The sequence below is a fragment of the Aquarana catesbeiana genome, linkage group LG05, assembly GCF_042186555.1.
Source record: "Aquarana catesbeiana isolate 2022-GZ linkage group LG05, ASM4218655v1, whole genome shotgun sequence".
NCBI lineage: Eukaryota > Metazoa > Chordata > Amphibia > Anura > Ranidae > Aquarana > Aquarana catesbeiana.
In genome coordinates, this window is record NC_133328.1 from 399,313,283 (window position 1) to 399,329,094 (window position 15,812).

The 15,812-nt window shown below is 41.2% G+C and overlaps 1 protein-coding gene across 5 annotated transcripts in view; it reads right to left on the minus strand.

Moving 5' to 3' along the window:
- The window catches only part of KIF13A (kinesin family member 13A), a 322,375-nt gene that overhangs the window by 218,369 nt on the left and 88,194 nt on the right, over positions 1-15,812 (minus strand). The gene's annotated exons all lie outside the window — the stretch shown is intronic.

Below are 15,812 nucleotides of genomic sequence, written 5' to 3' on the forward strand. Positions count from 1 at the left end.
TTAAAGATGTCTCTACTAGCGGTTCGAAAGATGATTTAGTAAGTCCCTGAAGAACCAAAGATAAATTCCACTTGGGAAAATTAATAAGAGACCTAGGCCTAATTTTTGCCATAGCCTTAAAAAAAAATCTGACTATCAAGGGTTCCCTTGACAGGGTTTTTTTCCCAAAAAAATGATAATGCAGCTACCTGCATCTTGAGAGTACTTGCTGCTAAACCTTTCTCCATTCCTTCCTGGAGAAATTCTAAAACTGAAATAGTGCTAACGAAACTAAAGTTCCTGCTGGAACACCAGGAATTGTAACACTTCCAGACTTTAAAGGAAATAGTCCTGGTGACCTTCTTCCTACTTGCTAGAAGGGTGTCGATAAGTCTTTCTGATAGCCACCTTTTTCTTAGAATTTCTTCCTCAGAAACCAGGCGGTTAGACTGAGGTATGCTGGTTCTGGATGGAGAATCTAACCCTGACCCAGAAGGTCCTCCCTGATTGGTAATCTCCAGGGAGATTTTGCTGAGAGATTCAATAGGGTTGAGAACTAGGGTCTCTTTGGCCAATAGGGAGCAATTAAGACCAGATCTGTGGACTCTGTTATGAACTTTGCCAACACTCTTGGTATTAGCTGAAACGGGGGGGAAGCATAAGATAGGGGGAAGTCCCATTTGTGAGCTAATGCATCCACACCAAGCGCTTGATCCTGTCTCTGGAGAGAGAAGAAGGCTGATGATTTTGCATTTATTTGGTTTGCAAAGAGGTCCACCTGAGGAAGGCCCATGCTGAAAGAATAGGAGGCTTAGATGGACAGCCTTTAACTCCCTCCAACTTGAGGACCTTCTTGCCTCTGGCTTGGACCAAACTCCCTGTGTTGTCTGCTCTTCAAGGTGAGTTCCCCACCCCCATTACGCTCGCATCTGTCGTTACTCTCCGCGTTACTGGAAAAGTCCAGGGGAGTCCTTTTGAGATGTTCCTTTGGTCTCTCCACCACCAAAGTGACCTTTTTGCCCTTGTTCCTATTTTGAACTTCTTTTCCAGAGGTTCCTGGTGTGTTCAATTCAGTAGAATGTCTGCCTGCAGAGGTCGAGCATGTAGCCTGGCCCACTGCACTAAAGGGATTGCTGTGGTTAATAGACCTAAGACTGACATGGCTTCCCTTACTGAAACCTCTGTGTTGGTTTGAAGTGTTCTTAGAGCTAACTGCATTTTTTCTACCTTCTCCTGTGGGAGGAAGATGCTTTCTTCTACTGAATCTATTTCGTATCCCAGAAACCTCACTCATTAAGATGGCATCAGATTTGATTTCTTGAGATTCAGAAGCCAACCTAGGCTGTTTAGATGTCTCTGGGTTACTTGCAGATTGACCACTACCTGATCTTTTTTTTCTGCAAACAGAAGTAGATCGTCCAGATAAGGCACTATGGAGATCCCCTTCAGTCTCAGGAACTCCAGAGCCTCTGCCATCACTTTCGTGAACACTCTGGGAGAGGGGAAAAGGCTGAAGGGTAGCGCCCTGAACTGAAGGTGCCAAATCCCCCCCCCAATGGACTGCTAGTCACAGAAATTTCTGCGATGTAGCTGCAATTGGTATATGGAGATAAGCATCCCTCTGGTCGATGAATACCATGTAACAGTTGGGGGCGAGTACATTTTTCACAGAGAAAATCGTGAACCTTTTGTACTTTATAGATTGGTTCAGAATCTTCAGGTTGAGAATCAGACGAAATTTCCTAGATGGTTTCTTGATCAAGAAAATGTGGGAGTAAAAACTCCTCCCTTCTTGATCCTTCGGGACTTGGAAAATAACACCCTGTTGCATCAGTTCTCTCAGAAGAGACGTCATCGCTAGGGCTTTTTCCTGATCCCTCCGAAGGTTTATATTGTAAAACCGGCTTGGGGGGGTCTGAAAATTCTAGCTGATATCCTTGACTGATTAGATTCAGAAACAATGTTTTTTTGTTGCTTTTTCTACAACCTGTCAGGAAGGCCTGTAACCTTATGCCTACTGGTAGATGGTTGTCATTGCTTTTTTGAGGTTTGCTCAGGGGGTCTAAAGAGCACCCCTCCTTCCTATGCCTCTCCCCCTTTGAGGATTCCAGGGTCTTTTCTGGGTCTGATCTTTTTCTTTATGGGCTTGCTGAGGTCTTAAGCCAAAGAGCCTTCCTGGCTGAATTAACTAGTGCTGAAGACCTGGCCGACATGCTGATGGATTCCGCCGAAGCGTCTGCCATGTATTTTACCGCTCTTAAAAGGGTAGGGAAGGACTCTAGCAAATCTTTCCTAGAGGTGACTGCTACCACATGGCCTTTAAGTTGTTCCAGCCAGCATTACATGTATATGGCTACTACTGTAGCGGCCATCGCCGGCTTTAGGTTAGATAAGGATGAGTTGCAGGCTTTCCTAAACAGTGCATCTGCTCTTTTGTCCATGGCGTCCTTAAGTACGCCCATGTCCTCAAATGCTAGGTCAGTCCATATAGACACTTGGGAGAAGGCAGCATCAATTTTAGGTCTTTTATTCCACACCAAGCTTCATCCTCCTCAAAAGAAAACCTCCTTTTGAGTGCTCTAGAATAATAAACTGTCCTTTTTCTGGATCCTTTCATTCCTTCTTAATTGTATCGGTCAGAACTTTATGGACAGGAAAAACTATGTTTTGTCTCCTCTAGCCCCTGGTACGTTTTGTCATGTAATGACAGCTGGGCTTTTTCTTCTTGAATTTCCAAAGTGGTATAGACTGCTTTTAGTAAGTCATCCACTTCTTCTAGCGTTAGTTTATATCTAGACGTTCTAGTCTCCTCTTCTCCTCCATCTTCCTCTGAGTCAATTGTTGAGGGGGGAAACCTCTCTCTCTCTTCCTCTGACTCACTTTAAATTAGTCTTGAAGTCATAGGAGGAAGACTGGAGTGGGTGCTCTGTTCCTAGCTGGAACTCTGGCCCTTTTTCTTCATAAGGGAACGCACTGTCCCTATGGTCTCTGCTAATTCCTTTCTCACCGAGAAAAAGAGCTCATTACACTCCTGTGTGGACTCTTCCCTTACTAAACCAGAGATGCAGGATCTGCAAAGCGGTTTGGCCCATGAGTCCCTTAATGGGTTTTTGCATGAAGGGCATTTTCTTTCTGTAGTTCTCTCTGTTTTGGCGGTGGCTTTCTGTAAGACAGAAACAACCCTTATACCTCTATTAGTGACATACTACTGCAACAGAGAGACAAGAAACATAGTGCCCAAAGCATTCTTCCCACCGTGCTCGAGAGTCTCCCTCCATGCTGAACTGCTAATGGAACGTGTCATCCTAGCAGACAGCTGCAGGCTCTAACCATCACACCAAACAAAACAACAACCCAGTGAAGAAAAAGGAAAGAGGTGCCTCTGCACCTCTCCTGCCTGGGCCTGGCTGGGAACCTGGGCGCCTCCATTGCTGCCGAAGACTCTGTCTCCTCCATCATGAGCGCCGCAGCAGCCGCCTGTGTGCGCTTTAAATGAAGCTCCTCTGGTGTCCATCGCTCAGGAGCAGAAGGAAGTCCTGGTCAGATGACCCACCTCTTCCTCCTGCATTCCAGCAGCTGGAGCCACGTGCTGCTATGCCCCGCCGGAAGTCTTTGCCCCCCGGAAATTACATCACCCGCCATCCGGGACTCGGCACCAACATGCAGAGACTTGGCACGGACGTTCCAACTGAGCACACCCGGGGCCCACCGAGCACCTGGGGTGGACGACCACCAAGCGGACCCATACTCCTGTGAGCCGGCAAAGGAACGGACACCGGAGCAACACCCCTCTCGTGCGGGAGGGAGCTGGGCTGGTCTGATAAGAAAAACATAGGTACTGCCAAAACCCCCTCCTTGGAGAGAGCGCAGCCCCTCTGGTTCCCTAGCAGTGCTTCCACCAGGGCGGAGGAAACACTAAAACTGATGGCATGGTGGAAGCAGCTGATTTTAAAGGGGCGTTGTCATGCAGTGTTTCCTCTTAAGAGGTGGAGCTACGCTCTCTCCAAGGTGCTGTCCTGAAAGGCGAAGGGAGATTTTAAGCAGGTTAGCAATATATATTACAAGATTATTTGCTACTCCTGCTATGTGAACGCTAAAACTGGAATGAACTTCCTCAGACTAAAGGATGTGCTAAAATTCTACATGGGAGGATTTGCCTGTTATGCCGCGTACACACGAGCGGACCTCTCGTCGGACTGAAGTCCGAAGGACTTTTCAACGGAGTTCCAATTAAACGGACTTGCCTACGCACGATCCCACCAAAGTACGATTGTTTCGAACGTGATGACGTACGACCAGACTAGAAAAGGAGGTTCAATAGCCAGTAGCCAATTGCTGCCCTTGCGTCGTTTATCGGTCCGTCGGACTAGCATACAGATGAACGTTTTTTTCAATAGGAATCGAGTCCGTCAGATTTTTCAACAGAAAAGGTTAGATGAAGCCCACACACGATCGAAATGTCTGACGGATTTGTTCCGTCGGACCTTTGATGCTGAAAAGTCCGGTCGTGTGTACGCGGCATAAAAACTATACAAATCCATCCTAGTACTGTAATAAAAGGCAACCTAATGAAAAGCAGTGAGCCAATCACATCAGCAAGGAGTGAGTTTTTGGGCAGCCTTCTGTACAAAATATCCAGAATGTTATTATTATTTCTGTATTATAAGCTTTGCACCCCACTAACACAAATGTTGCATTAAACGTTAAGAGCAAGGATTGAGAAGGCCTGCTGAAAAACCTTTAGTAAAAGCTAAGGAATAATGTTATCCTGGTGAGATGGTACGGCTGAATCAATCACTATGTAAGATAATTTGTTATTTTGAATTATACATACAACTCTGTTAAACAGGTTTCATCATTATTATTGTGCATATAGGTTTTTATTGCTGTGTAACTGTGTTAGTTATATAATCCACCATTCAGGGAATGCAAATAGAAATGTCATTGTATGTTTAAATACAACAATAAAGTCTCTTATCTTTAAAGTGTACACAAAGAAAGCTTGAACACAGTCACTGAATGCTCTGCTTTTGTATCCAGCGCACCAGTAGTCCGAGTTCAGCCACATGCATGTTGTGCATTTAGCCCATGTGCCTCCAACATCTGAGTTCCTAAAAGCCCTGGAGGCACAGGTGCACCCAGCCAAGTTGTCTGCAGCCTGTTACCCTTGGTTCACACTTATGTGTTTTTTAGTGTGTTTTGCAGAAATGCACTAGAGTCCATTTAACTTTGTTTTCTATGGATCTAGTTCACATCTCTGCATTTTGAGCTGGTGCGGTTTTTGGAAGGGGTCAGTGACTTTTATTCCCGCAGCAGATTGCATTTGAGAGTAATAGACTTCAATAGACTCACAACAAAAACAGAAGTGTTGCATTTTTTTATGCATTTTTTTTTGGCCAACGGGAAAGTATGACAGTTCTGTTCATGGAGTGCAAATATGATGCGACTTTACATTCTCTGGCACTAAAAAAGCATCATAGTCTCACAGGAACCTCTTTGTGTCCAAAGTCGCATGTTGGGGTTAATGGCTACGGTCAAGGCCGCTGATAGGGGGGGACCACCAGTCCTATTGTAGGGGGCCCAAGCACACAGGGGGGCCCACACAGGGAGGGGAATTAATGATGGATGACAATTAGGTCTCTCTTCCTCCAGCAGCTGAACGTTTGTCTCTCCCCCTCTCCTTGCTACAGGCTTTTATCTGCTGAGAAAGAGACAGTCGTCACTCACTAATCCCCATCCCTGTGCGCCCCCCCCCAGCTCTGGCTCTAAGGTTAGCTCTGCTTCTGAGTTTGTTATCTCTGTAACTTTGTTTCTCTCCCTCTGTTTCTCTGATCCCAGAACTTAGCCTGTATGTTTTTTTTTTCATCTCATCTTCATTTTTATTTATTTTTTTCTCAAAAAATGTTTATTGAAGAATAGAATAAAAACATACAGGGTATAGTATGGTATGAATCAACATAAAGGGATTATTTATTAACTCAATTTTATCTTTTAGATTTAGCAGGAATTATGTGAGTTATGTTGTATTTGTGCCTGCTAATAATGATTTTGTTTGAAATTATGAATTTATTGTATTTTTAGTGAAATATAGCTTTAATATTTTCTTGGGTGGGGGGGGGGCTGTCAGCTAGTCTGTACAGGGCCCTGCGATTTCTATCAGCAACCCTGGCTAGGGTTAGGGATAAATGTTAGGGTTAGTGGTCATTGTTAGGGTTAGAATGCTAACCCTAACAATGACCCCTAACCCTAGCGCTTACCGCTAATCCTAACCTGAAATACTACCACTAGCCCTCACCCTATACCTTTTTTTTTTTTTTTTTTTGCAGATATGGTATGCATCTGCTCCTAAGGAAGTGGAGACAATCCACAAAATGCGTAGAGCTTACCTGATGCAGCTATTCTTTAAAAACAAGGTTTACTCCATTTATATCATACTATGTAATATTCAACCTCCATTGATCTTATGATATGGAATACATATCGGCTATTACCATCCATTAATATGTCCTATGATGCTTACCCTGTATATGTATGAATTGTACTGTGCATTTTTGATGTGTGTATATATTCAATTACTTTACCTATGTATGTACATATTACAGTTTTTTTTTGTTGTCTGCAAATAAATACATTATTTTGGATTGACCTTTTACTCAGCTATGTCACATGCCTCATATAAAGTCCAAAACCCCTTTTTTCTTATTTCAAGATCTAGAGATGGAGACGTATTAATTTATGTGCCTCATTTAAAGTCCCAAAACCCTTCTTTATCTAACTCTAACATTAACATGCAACTTTGGACACAAAGGTTCCTGCACTACTATGATGTGACTTTGATGCTACTTGAGTGCTAGAGAGAATGTTAAGTCACACTCCATGAACAGAACAGTCATACTTTCCTATTAGCTAAAAAAAAACACATAAACGAGTCAAAATCACGTGTTCAAAAATGCAAAATGCACCGCAAAACACACCGGAAAAACGCATCAACCACAATCTGCATAGATGTGAACTTAGTCTTAGAGGTCTATGAGAGGCTGAAATAAATTGCAGCTAGACACTGTATGGAGTGGTGCTTGCATTTATGGCCCTGTGCGTTCAGGGATGTATGCCTGGAACACAGAATACCTGTGGCCTTGGCATACTTTCCTGAACACATGCGTTCCTAAACATGAGTACCACCTGTAGGCAGCAGGGCTGGACACTGCACCTGTAACTCCCGGGTGAAAAAAAATGCCGGGATTGGACGCATATAGGCTATACACCAGTATGTATGTTGTGGCCTTTAAAATAACAGTTTTACCGTAATCTTTTCATTGTTTCCAGTGATGAAAATAATGTGTAAAGCATTTTCTGCGGGCATCCAGCAAACAGATAGTGTATGCTAGACATGACATGTATTCTACAGAGTTCTACTGGTAACCATGTCATTTTTGAATCCTAAGAAAAAAAAAAAAAAAAAGCACAAAAAAGAAATGATTGTGTTTTCCTGTTCCCAGATTATGGTCCCTGCATTTGTGAAATTATGAGTGGGTTACTTGACATTATTATATCATTGTTTTTCCGTATGTATGCAATTAATAATTTACATTGGTTTGATTACACAGAAATGATTCAGCCTATGCATGATGGCCACCAAACAATATATTAAAATAAATAAATATATAAATAAATGCAAAAATAAGAATTTTCTGAATCCTGTTTTCATAAAAAGTACAGAGCTAATTAATTGAACATCAGTTTTCTGTTGCATAAATATGCATCTGTGGTTTGTATGTCCTAATTATGTGCCCCAAGAAAGCATTTCAGGGTGTGGTAACAGACGTACAAAGATCACACAACCATGTAATTCTGTTTTGCCTTTCAAATAATCTTTCACAGAAACGGCCAATGACTTTTCTATTGTTTACATAAGACTGACTCCATTTTTATATGATGTAAATAATAAGGTTTATGCAGGTGGGTGTAGTGTGTTTGGTTTAATGCCAGGATTATTGACATTCAAAAGAAATTCACCATACCCAACCCACTCCGTTCCCAGCTTTCAAGTTAGCTTAGGCATGTCACATGGTCTTCAGAAGTACTTCAGAAAGTGCAAACTTTATTTCATATGGAAATGATTTAGAAACTATAGTCCTCTTGTTTCTGCCAGATTTTCTCCCCAATCATAGTGTATTACTTGCTTAAAATTGTAAAGATTAAATCCAGAATTAGGATTATAATATATATATATATATATATATATATATATATATATATATATATATATATATATATATATATAACCTTTACATTCTACCACTCCACAGGCTGCATGTTATTCCATAAAGTCTTTTGAGTCCTTCAGGCTTCACCTCTGCTTTGGGATTTAGCCTCAAATGTTCGGCGGTAAGAAAAGCCAAATTAAAATAAGCATAGTAAACATAAGGAGCAAATTTTTATTCACTTACTATATTCAAAGCTCCAATTTGACAAATGTTACCCATTGTTAATATGTCCTCTTTATTTCATTTGCACAGACAGTTTATAACCTCTTAATAGAAAACAGATCCTTTGGCCTTTCTTCCTATTAATTTGGAGAAGTCAGACACAACAGGATCCGGAAGGAAATCTCTCTAAAGCCTCGTACACACGATCACATTTTTGGACGACCATTCATCCATTTTTTGTGGCATGCTAGTCTCATGTTGAAAGCGAAGAGGTTACTCACCATACGAAAATTCTCGTACGACAGAATACAACTTCAGAAGTGGCGTAATGTGTTGAATAGTTTTGTATGTATTCTTTCTTTTCTGAGCATGCAAAGTCTTGCTCTTACGATGTTTTCCGTACGAAAACTGTACTAATTATACGAAAATAGGACGTAGAGTTTACGTACGACAAAAATTTTATAGTCTGCACATCCAGTTTTTATCGGACGAAAAAACGGAATCGGCTGTCGAAAGCACCAAACGATCCGAAAAATTGGCAGATCGTTTGTTGGCCGAAATTTTACTTCCAATTTTTCGTATCGTGTGTATGATCAATAATCCTGGCATTAAACCAAACACTCTACACCCACCTGTATAAACCTTATTATTTACATCATCAGAAGTGGCGTAATGTGTTGAATAGTTTTCTATGTATTCTTTCTTTTCTGAGCATGCAAAGTCTTGCTCTTATGATTTTCTTCGTACGAAAACTGTACTAGAGTTTACGTACCACAAAAATTTTATAGTCTGCACATCCAGCTTTTGTCGGACGAAAAACCGGAATCGGCTGTTGAAAGCACCATACTAACGATCCGAAAAATCGGCAGATTGTTTGTCGGACGAAATTTTACTTCCGATTTTTCGTATCATGTATGGGCCTTAAGACCTGGTTCACACTAATGCCGCATACACACGATCGGACTTTACGGCATACTTTGCCCGGCGGACTTTTCGACGGACTTTACGACGGACTTTCCGAATGAACGGACTTGCCTACACACGATCAACCAAAGTCCGACGGATTTGTACGTGATGACGTACGACCGGACTAAAACAAGGAAGTTCATAGCCAGTAGCCAATAGCTGCCCTAGCGTTGTTTTTTGTCCATCGCACTAGCATACAGACGAGTGGACTTTTCGACCGGACTCGAGTCTGTCGGATAGGTTTGAAACATGTTTCAAATCTAAGTCCATCAAACTTTTGAGAAAACAAAGTCCGCTGGAGCCCACACACAATCAAATTGTCCGACGAAATCCGGTACGCTGGACCAAGTATGCCCTAAAGTCCGATCGTGTGTACGCAGCATTAGGCTTGATTCACACCTATGAGATTTGCATTACAGAACGTGTTCCATAGGAAACCATGTTAAGTGGACTGTAGTGCAAATCTGCAAAATGCAAAAAGCACTAAAAATGCATAGGTGTGAATCAGGCCTTATGCATTTTTTTAGTGCATTTTCAGTTTTGCAGAAACACACTACAGTCCATTTAACATAGTTTCCTATGGGTCACGTTCACATCTATGCTTTTTATGGAAAGGGCCAGAGACTTTTTTCTGGTTTTTGGTTCCATAGACTTCAATGGATCAAAAACGTGTATTGAAAAAAGCAAAACGTACCTGGAATATGCAAACTGCAACCTGCAACCTGCATAGGCGTGAACCAGGCCTAACTGGGAAACAGATGGCCAGAAAAACACATTTGTCTAAAAAAGCGGGGAAGAGTTAGAAGCTTTGTCAGGTTTAATTGCACTTGAGGAACCCAAAGGTGTATATATATATATATATATATATATATATATATATATATATATATATATATATATATATAAAATCACGTGTTTTTGAGCTTCTGTTTGGGTTGCACACCCCATTGCAATAGGCTGCGCACACCTATGATCACTATGTTCGTGTTTGTTGCACGACAATTTGTGTAACATTAGTATGGAAGACAAGATCCTGGCACACGCCCTTTTGACAAAAATCAGACGCTCGGTTGTCCAACAATCATACTGTGTGTACGAGGCTTTACACACCTTACACCTGACTTCTTGTTTGGATTGGCAAGGTTTTCTTCTATCAATATTGATGTTTAACACACCTGTGTCTTCCATCTCTAGGGCCCTTTCACACTGGGGCGGTTTGCAGGCGCTATTGCGCTAATAATAGCGCCTGCAAACCGACCCGAAACAGCCGCTGCTTTAATTCCAGTGTGAAAGCCTCGAGGGCTTTCACACTGGAGCGATGCGCTGGCAGGACGGTAAAAAAAGTCCTGTCAGCAGCATCTTCTGAGCGGTGAAGGAGCGGAGTGTATACCGCTCCTGCCCATTGAAATCAATGGGACGGCGCGGCTATACCGCCGGCAAAGCGCCTCTGCAGAGGTGCTTTGCGGTGGTTTTAACCCTTTCTCGGCCGCTAGCAGGGGGGTAAAACCGCCCCGCTAGCGGCCGCATACCGACGGTAAAGCGGCGCTTACAATAGCGGCGCTTTACCGCCGACAACGCCCCCGCCCCAGTGTGAAAGGGCTCTTAAGGATTTCTTTGCTGATGTCACATATGGACTTTTCTTTTCATTATTTTAATTCACATTCACTGGTTAGGTGTGCATATTCCTATTTGGATATGGTTGTATGATATAATATTTACTTACACATTTTTACATTATTGTAAACACAGAAGATATTGCAGTTTTCCAAAGTCTTCACATAACTGCCACCAATTGTTCTTCAGTGTGTATATTTTAGGATTATGGCTGAATGCATTTATATTCAATTTCAGTTGTTTACTGTGTTTATGTCCTTTAAAGACAACTGAAGAGCAGATAAAAAGTCTGCCTAGTAGTTATTAGAGCTGCTGAAAAATGTCACTGATGGGACCACAGCCAACACATCTCAATGGCTCTAAGGTCAAATCTTGTAGTCAAATTACATGACATTCCAGTGTCTGCTTTGCGAAAAATGAGAACATATTTTAAATAGTACAGGACAGACTGAGTATTTACAGTGACGTTGTACTTTCCGACACCTGCAGCGGTTCGCAGAGGGCAGTGTGAACTGGCTGCGAGTGACATGCGATGCAGGAACCCGCACTGGAGTTGCGCTAGTTCCCACATCGCATTTGGTGAACCCAGCCTTAGGCCTTTTGCACGCTGATTTATTGTATAACATGGTTTCTCCTGACAGAAGAAAGTCAGCATTAAAAACTCACCCAAACTGCATTTTTTCAAACCAGCGTAGCAGAATTTAGCAGCATTTAGCAGAGTTGGAGTGTTTATTTATTATTTTATTTATTTATTATTTATCTGCTGCTCCTGGAAGCACTGGCAGTGGGTTTTTTCCTGCCTATAAATGCTGCTAAAATTCTATGTGTGCATGGGTACATAGGCAGGGGAGTTAATAGGCAGGAAAAAATAAACGTGAGACACCCCTAGGAGCAGCTGGAAAAACATCCAGTGTGCATGAAATTGAGCACCACTCTGAAGAGAGGGCTAGATTTTAAAGACACAACCCAGTTAATACTGAAGATGAAGATGACAATTTTCCTGGTGCATCATGGCAGCATACAATGGGTTGTGGCTCCGCCCCCACAACCTGATAGGACTGGTTAAGGACAGACCCTTATCGTTTGTCGCCCCAGCCAGGTTCAGCCTCTCCTGGGTGGAAGTCCTTCCACTACATAAGCTATATGGTTAGACCCCATTCAGGTGGTGCAGGCCTGTCAAAGAAAGCTTTAAACAAGCTTTGACGTATATGACTCAGGAAGTGATGCAGCCTCTGTGACCAGTTTCCTGGCTATAGCTTTTCCAGGATGGAGATCTGAGCATGCTCAGGCACTGATATTATCACTAATAGCAAAATGTAACAGTTTTAGCATTTTAGTGCCGGTTCACATAGGGGCGACTTGTCAGGCGACCTAGTCGCCTGACAAGTCGCCTCCCGTTCTGTGCTACGGAACCGTTCTAATAGGAGCGACGCAAGTCGCTCCGACTTAGAAAAAGGTTCCTGTACTACTTTGGGGGCGACTTGGGGCGACTTGCATAGACTTCTATACAGAAGTCGTTTTGCAAGTCGCCTCAGAAGTCGTTTGCAGGTCGCCTCGCTGAGGCGACCTGCAAGTCGTGCCGCCCCTGTGTGAACCGGCACTTAGGCAACAATTGGTGGAGCTCTCTACTCATGCATGCTAGATGCTTATGTGATCATTGTTCACAGGTATGTTTTCCCTTTTTATGGCATTCACCTTATTAGTAAATAGAGAGTAAAGTGTAGCTTATTTACTTGTTTTAAACTTTTTTTTTTTTTTTAATATCCCTTTAGTTACTTCCTGGTTTCCAGGCTTAGGAAAATGATGTTGTACATCCTAGGGTTGTTCAGGAGGGGAGGGGGGGTTTTCTCAGCCAAGTACACCCTCCTATCCGCATGCTTGTACCAAGGGCATATGAATTCCAGGAAAAAAATGCTGCACAAATCAAAAGCCCTTACTCAAGATGGCCACGACCAGAAGTGATAGGAGGTGCTTCTCAAAGTGATTTCTTAGCAACTTAAGGCATAGAGACATGGAGAGATTGGTGGGTTTACTTTAAATACTAAAGGTGAATTAAAATACACTTTTGGTTTGTGGTGCTCAGTTGCAGTGCGTTTCCACTTTTAAATATGTCTCAACACCATCCCTAACGGGGCTCATTTCCACCTCCAGACCCTATAGCACCCGCTATTGTAACGGCACTGCTTGATTTGAAGAACTCCCCTTCAGATGCAGCTGAGCTATTATCCCTCTCACATTATAGAAGGTCTGATATTAAAAGCACTTCAATTCGAGTGTGTTACAGTCACCAATAAGATTCATACTGCCCCAAGAGTAGGCAGTGTGATCTTGGAATAGGCCAGCTTGGGATAATCGAACATTTCCCAGCTACCAGTTACATACAGAAAAACCAATGCCAGTACTAAGATGTTTCTCACAACCGCCAGATGCAAATTTTTGTTGGAAAACTCAGGCAGGCCATACATGGGTCGAATTTCAAAATTTCAATTTTCTTTCGAAAATCTTATCTAAGAATTTTCGAATTTCGCACAATTAGTGGGCTGCAGCAACAATTTCCGTGCGGTCATCGAATTTGAGTAATCGGGCATGTTGAAAATTTTTTGAAAAACTAATGATTTTCTAATCAAATGGGAGAATTGTGTGAGAAATGTAATCGAAAAAGAAATGCGCATGTGCAAGAAAAGAAAATTCCCGGAAAGAAAAGATTCCCAGCCACAAAATTCTTTTCTGTAGCAACAGGAGGTGAAATTGAAGGCTTGGTTGGTCGAATTTTCAAAATCGATGGTGGCACTATCGGATCACAAAACGCACAAAATTTCTGATTTTCAGAAGAAAAGTCTTTCAAAATTTGACCATGTATGGCCAGCTTAAGTGACGATTTGGATTTGATTAGCACTCTTGAAGCTTGATAGCAATAACAGTTTACTAATTATTTTCACTTCTTTCCTGGAGCTCCTCTTTAATATATACATTTCAAATCTACTATTCCATTTTGTAGAAGGAAAATCTTTTAAACTAGGCTGGTCATACGCTGGTAGATTTTCAGACCTACATGCGTGTGTAAACTCTCATCAGTACAATCAATAATGCCAACAGAGACTTGACAAATGTCATTTGAACGTACTCCATTTTCATTTTGCTTTGAACATTCAATTTATGATATGACATAAATTTCCTGAATGAAAATGACATACAGTAATAGAAAATTGATCTCCTTCAAATTTCCTCACTACGGTCAAAAACAAACATTGTTTTGTCCTCACTGTCCATTAGAAAATTGAATGAACATTCCATATACAAGAATTTTCCTTGTCAAAAGGAGTTTATTGAGTATACAATGTTATAAAGATACATAAAGTAAGTTTACAAGGATCTATAAAGTAAGCTCATTGTTTTACAGTAGGGTTTATATAGGTAAATATCATGAAATTTCAAATATTAAACATTGGGTTCACGTAAACCTAAATTAAAGATATATATCATTTCCTTAGTTACTTTTGTAGGTATTTAAATGATTTATACCTACTATACATATTGTTTACAAGTAGAGTGTATATAGGTCAAATAAATTCTGATAATGAGCTTTAATCGTAAGGTGTAGAAAAGGAAAGAGAAAGAAGAAAAAGGGTTGAAAGGTAGAGGTATGGTCCACAAGGTTGTCCCGCTCGTCAGTTTATTATTCTTTTTAGTTCTCTTTGAAGCCTTAGAATGGGTGTCTCTGTAAGTCATTTAATCTGTTACCATGGCAACAGGACAGAGTCATTGAAGTTTGACAGGAACTGTTGTTTTATCCAAGGATGCCAACATTTTTCAAATTTTGGAATTTGATTTTGATCGATGGCTACCATCTTAGCATGGGACATTGTATTATTCATTCTGTGAATTGTTTCTGCTAGTACCAATGTAGGAGATTTCCATGCCTTGGCCACTGTTTGTTTTGCAGCCGTTATTAGTTGGATCATAAGTTTGAATTGAGAGAGTGTTAACCATTCCGGTTTTAGATTAAGTAAAGTTAAATATGGATCTGGTTGTATTATTCTTTTAAATATTTTAGATGCAATCACGAAGACTTCCTTCCAGAAGGTTTGGATTACTGGGCATGTCCACCATATGTGTAAATATGTGCCTATTTCTGGGCATCCTCGAAAACAAAGAGCTGAGGTATTAGGTGAATATTTTGCCACTCTAGCGGGTACAAGGTACCAGCGAGTTAGGACTTTATAATTTGTCTCCTGTGCTAAGATGTTGGGTGAAGATGACTTAGATGTGAGCCATATGTTAGACCAGTCCGTGTCTTCTAAAGTTCGTCCCAGGTCCTCCTCCCACCTCTGAACGTAAGAGGGTCTATTAAGATTTGCTACTCCATATAATTGATTATAAAGTGATGAAATTGTACCTTTAGCAAATGGATCTTTTGTACAGATTGATTCAAAAATGGATAATTGGGATAATGGTGTATCCCCCTTTAGGAATGGTGTATAGAAATTTTTGATTTGGAGATATCTAAATATCTCAGAGTTTGGTAGATCATATTTTTCTCTAAGCAATGGGAATGAAAGGAATGATTTAGATGCTATGAAGTCATTTAGTGTCTGAATGCCTGATGTTGTCCAAGCTTTAAAAGAATTTGGGTAGATTCATGCCGGATAAAAGGCCGGATTTCTGATAAAAGAAAGGAGAGGATTATGTGGAGATTGGAGATTGTAACTGATATTTGGTTTTTAGTTTATCCCAGAGAGATAAGAAGTGTTTAGTTATGGGATTATGAATTTTAAAGCGGTCTTTAGGATCAAGCCATAATAAATTTGATATTAATAGAGGGTA